Raw genomic sequence first — 5,559 nt, 5'->3', positions numbered from 1 at the left:
TGTCAGCCTGTCCATGCTGATCAACCTGGCCAGGTCAGGCATGTCACACTAATCTGTGTGTGTTTGTGTGTATGACTGATTTGGGGACTGGAGGAACCCAGCCCCACAGAACTGAGTCCTACAAGATAGCTCCATTGGAGGTGAGGGCTTGCAAAGGGAGAGATACAGCTCCATATAGAAACACAAGTAACAAAAGCAGCACATTGACAGAATTACAAAGACCCTAGAAATGTATCCCTAATAAATGAGCACACCTCAAAGCAATAGGAAAATCTAGCAATACATGATGTGATGCTACTGCACAGTCAGTTGGCACATCTACACAAGACACTAACCATGTAGTAGCCTAATAACACTGCACAGTAGCATGCCGGGCAAGTGCTAATATACTACTGTGCAGTAGTATTTAGCTATGGCACAATAAATGTCACTAAATAGGCATGTGCCAGTGCTAGTGCATAGTAGTAAACATTACTGCACATTGGTTAACCAAGTACTAAACTTAATGCACAGTAACTATAGCACATTAATGAATGTGTAGACACATTCAGTGTTACCTAAAAGCCATTTGGCAACAGTACTGTGCAGTAACTCCAGTTACTGAAAAGTCATTGAGCACTTGTTTATACAAGTACTAAATGACTGTGCAGTAACAACTGCATAGTCAACATCTCATGTAGATGTGATCACTGTGATGGAAAAAAATATTATAGTGTGTCTTTAAATATCAGTTTAATCTAAATGGCTTTTTTCTTCCCAAAGTGTTTACTCAGTGGCAAAAATTGTGTATCCTTGTTCTTTTAACCAACGTTGTTCTTTTACTGTAATATTTTTTCCCCTTGAACATGTATGTATACACATATGTATGCACATACACATTACACATGCATACAAACACACACAGCTACTTCTGTTCCTGCAAGATAGACCTTAATGGAAATGGAATTACAATAAAGGGCTGTTTCATAAAATTATATAACTATAGGATGCCATATCATCAGCATATGTAAATTGATATATTTCCATTGATTTCAACTGCCAGTAATTTTTCATAGATTTCATAGATTTCGTAGACATTCAGGCTGGAAGGGACCTCGGAAGATCATTGAGTTCAGCCCCCTGCCCAAAGGGCAGGAAGTCAGCTGGGGTCATAAGATCCCAGCAAGATAAGTATCCAATTTGGTCTTGAAGGTGTTCAGTGTAGGTGCACACCAATTGATAATTTAGTCCAGAATATGGAATCATTAACTATTTCTAAAAAAGTTTCTATAAAACAGCTGGTCTTTAATAATAATTTGGGGGATAAAAAATCCTTTTTGAAGTGTTGGCTAGGAATATTAAGATTTAAAGAGATGGAAGTGATTCAAGTATCTCTTTATGCTGTCATTTTAAAAAGCTATTTTTGTTATAATGCACTGTATATATTACATTATACATTACATTATTTATTAAATCGTAGAAAGAAAGAAGCTGAAAAAGTGAGTGCATGAACTAGGGCTGGTAGTAAAATTTTGTATTGAAAGCAGTAAGTTTGCTTTGGTTTTGGTCAGTTTTGCTAATATATGGAATTCTAAATCTTATCTTGCAACTCAGGGCAAGCAAACAAACAAAACAAGTCTACACCGTAAAATATCCTTCCACCTTCCACTCATTTCAATGTTTAGTTTGTCTCCAATAATGGGTGTTAATGCCAGCTGATTCCAAGAAAATGGAGGGCATATCCATTGAGAAAGAGGGTTTTATACATTATTCACTGTTTCACCCACAATTGATAACTCACGTTCCATTTAAAATAAAATCCACAGGTTGCTATAATGCACCACAGTTTCAACTGTTTTAGTTAGATAATCTTTTGAAAGGATTATAGAGGAAATAATTGCCATCCTAGCACCTCTTGGTTAAGACGATAATTCCAAAGAGAAAAGTAATCAGTGAGCAAGTCTATATGTGCACCGTTACTACACAGTAACCCAAAATTACTGTACAGTATGGGTGTGTGTCTACACATGTGTACCCATACTGTGCAGTAAGTATGGTGACTTACGCCAGCTCAGGAGTAAATTTGCTACCTGATGCAGGTAGCAAATATACTCCCGAGTAGTTACTGCTCAGCAAGGCATGTGTAACTGCCTTACTGTGCAGTAACTGTTTGTGTGGACCAACTCAGGAGATCCCAAGTTGGTGCACACACAGCGTTCCTGTGCTGTAACACCTACATGTGTAGATGCTGGTCTAAAAATAGCTAACTGCGTAGTAGGTTATTGCACAGTAAGTTACTGCAGAGTAACTGCATGTATAGACACTCTCAGTAAGTAGCATAAGAAGCAAAAGAGTTTCATCAGCAATTCATCAACAATGTCTCAGCCATGGGAGATTTTCTGAACAGCTTGGGGTTTTTTCCAATAAAAGGTGAAAGTAACTTCGATTTATTCTACATAGAGTGTTGATATAGCAATTTTACCATGATTATTATAATATTAAAAGTGTCAACTGGAAAGAGCTAAAATGGAGAAAAAAACATAACTTTTAAAAGTTCAAAATAAAATTGACAACACTCAGCCTAGGTCCACCAAAAGTTCAGGATCTATGAATGAACGAATGTGTATAAGTTCTTCCTTCCACCCACTCCAGTTGTTTAACTTTCATCTAATCTTTCCTCTAGTCTTTGTTTCTGCTTCATTATATGCTAAATGTTTTCCTCTCATGCCTTAGATAGATGCTTGGATTGAATCCTTAGATGAGAATTTCACTTTCAGTAAATCAAGTCTGACCTTGTCTTTGCATACTCTAATCATGTGCTGTTTTGACATCAGTTCAGTCCCTGATCTTAAAGCAGCATGCCTCCTTTAATTTATACTGGCTTATAGATGTAGCAGTGGGTTCTTGTAGCAGACAGGCAGGGTCAGCTCTTCCTCAGTCTACCAAATATCTATAATGTAAACCCTTAAACCTGATCTTCTAGCAGCAGTCTAGCTTGACCCTGGCAGCTCTGTTGAATATCTTGATAGGAAGCTGACCACACCCCTTTTTGACTACTAGCCTTCCCCTTTTTTAATGTGTTTGAAACTTGCCCATGTACTTCCTGGGCATAAGAAGACAACCTGTAGCAACCTTAGAGTTCACTGTTCCAGCCCTTACTTATGTCAGTTTCTCTCTCTCATGCCTGTCAGTAGAGACAAACCCAGAAAGAGACAAATTGTTCATAGACTGATTTCTAAAAAGGCTCCACAAGGAAATGTGGGATCATTTTGGTGTCATGATCAAATAATAACAACGTGAAGATACCTTTGGTGTGGACTCAAAGTATGATGTGGGTAAGGAAGGGCAGCTTATGTGCTGTAGCTGGTTAAGGACAGCCAGACAACCTCAAGATTAACCCTTAATATCTGTGTATACTTACCCTGAGTGCCTCCCCGTCTTCCAAATATTTATTTATTTAAAATTGTAATGATTATCATCCCCACTTTATAGAAGGAAACCGAGAAGCTAACTGATTTATCCCTGATCATACAGGCAGCCTGTGACAGAACAGGCACTTGAACTCAGGTCTCTAAAATCTTCAGATAATACCTTGCCCAATGGACTCGTATTCTTGTCTGAGTTCTCCACTTGGTCTTCTCTAGACGGCTGTGTTTATAGACTTTTTTCATTTCATTCTAAATTAGTTGTACAATTTCCAGCTAATTTAGACATTTTAAAATGCAGTGGTGCTTTCTTTAGATAAGTAAGACAGAGCAGTAAAGTTTGATATAAACTCTCTTAGAAGGATTCACTGGTCTGTCTATGCTGGAATTATTGTTAATACGAGACTCCTTTGGTGCTCAGCAAACTCATGTGTAATTATTACACACCATTTGTAACTTCTGGATAAAGCCGATCCCTTTATACAAATGTTTAAGGAGTTCTGGCTGCCTGATACTTCATGATCTATTAACTGTAGCAAGTGTTGTAGATACTGCTGTATCTCTTTGGCCAGTGTTACATTAAATATCCTTATTCTTACAGAAAGCCTGCTTTGTTTTACAGGATTAAGGAAATCCAACCAACGCCCACATAGTTATTAAATTACCTAAGGAGAAAAGAAGTTCCATTACAACCAAAGGAATGGAAAGACTTCAATAAATAAAACAAACAAAAAGAGTGAATTAAAACTTTGGATGTAGTATAGATATAGCAGCTCAAAAAGAAATAGGTGGGGATCTTATTACAAAACCCTGTCATTCTGAAGTGATCCAGAGCAGTTTTTGGACAGTAAAAAATGATATGTCCCCAGTTAATCTGATGAATAAGAATAAGAGTCATATTTTGCACTAGTAAGAACCTATGGGCACTGACAGAAGTGACATTTGTCATGCAATTGGCTCTACAGCTGTGCCTTGACAGAATTGACTTGGGTTTTGGAGGTCTTTGCATAGTCTTTTCCTTTCCTCTTAAACTCTTACTTCTTTTTCCACTGAGAAAAAAAGGGAAATTTAAAGAAAAAAACAAAATAAAAAAAATCAGAATCAAATACTGAAATAAATGTTTTATTTCAACATTTTTAATAAAAATTGAAAAATTTCAAACTAAAGAAAACTAAGAATATTTTCCATGATAACACTCATTCAAATTGAAAAACCTTTTGTTGTAAAAATACTTCTGACAAAAAGTTCAGCCAACTCTGCTTCAGAGTTCTTTAACAATTGCTGCCACAGACACAAAGAGAGACTCTGGATAAGTTATGCTGAGACAGCATAGGTAAGTGTCACGAGGAAAGTGCAATAATCCTTAACATCTTTCACTCTGGTGCCAACTATTACTACAATCACTATACTATCCTGAGCACATCTTAGTGCCTCCCCAGGTGCAATCCACACATAACAAGGAGTTATTTCCCTTCTGCAGTAGCTAGCAGAGTTGTCCAGGCACAGAAAGAATGTTCTGTGTCTTGGGGGGGAAATTTGAGTGACCAAGAGTATTTTGCTTTTTCTGAGAGAAAATAACTTTCCAAAATCTAGAATTTAAGTACATGCATGGCATGGCAGTTTCAATGTTAGGAAGTAACACTCATACATGCTAACAAAAGACTGGTCTTTATTGGGTTTTAGTTGTCAGGGGATGCATCTACATATGCAATTCAGCCAGAGTGATAAACTCCACTGTACTTCTATCTGAAGGCAACTGCTCCCACGTGAAGCATTTACACATGTGTCTGGGACCACACCAATTTGAACTGGGGTGGAACAGCCCTATGCTAGCAGTGGGGCATGAAGGTGCTACAGTGCAGGGCTAGTCTGCAGTGCCCCAGCCAGCTGCTGTGATAGTCTACACATTCATTTGATCGCATGTAATTACTTCACCATAAAGAGGTACCGTCTCTGATCTGACAAAACTATCTTATGATAGAGTTTATCTGCTGCATCCCAGCTTAAGTGTAGACTGTGATGCTTTACAGCAAAATCCGAGCGGATCACTCAGCAAAATCCGAGCGGTTGCAAAGCTTTCTCTCGTGCGTGGATGACCTCTACCTGACTCAAGAAGTCTATGGGCCAATGAGAGGCAAAGCGCTGCTCGACCTGG

The 5,559-nt window shown here is 38.1% G+C and overlaps 1 long non-coding RNA gene across 3 annotated transcripts in view; it reads left to right on the top strand.

The window, feature by feature from the left end:
• Positions 1-5,559, top strand: part of LOC109311979 — a 167,124-nt gene that overhangs the window by 828 nt on the left and 160,737 nt on the right. The window lies entirely within an intron of this gene.

This window comes from Crocodylus porosus, unplaced genomic scaffold, assembly GCF_001723895.1.
Source record: "Crocodylus porosus isolate Cpor-Errol unplaced genomic scaffold, CroPor_comp1, whole genome shotgun sequence".
Classification (NCBI taxonomy): domain Eukaryota; kingdom Metazoa; phylum Chordata; order Crocodylia; family Crocodylidae; genus Crocodylus; species Crocodylus porosus.
The sequence above is the reverse complement of the archived record's forward strand: the minus strand, read 5'-3'. Positions and strand labels throughout refer to the sequence as shown.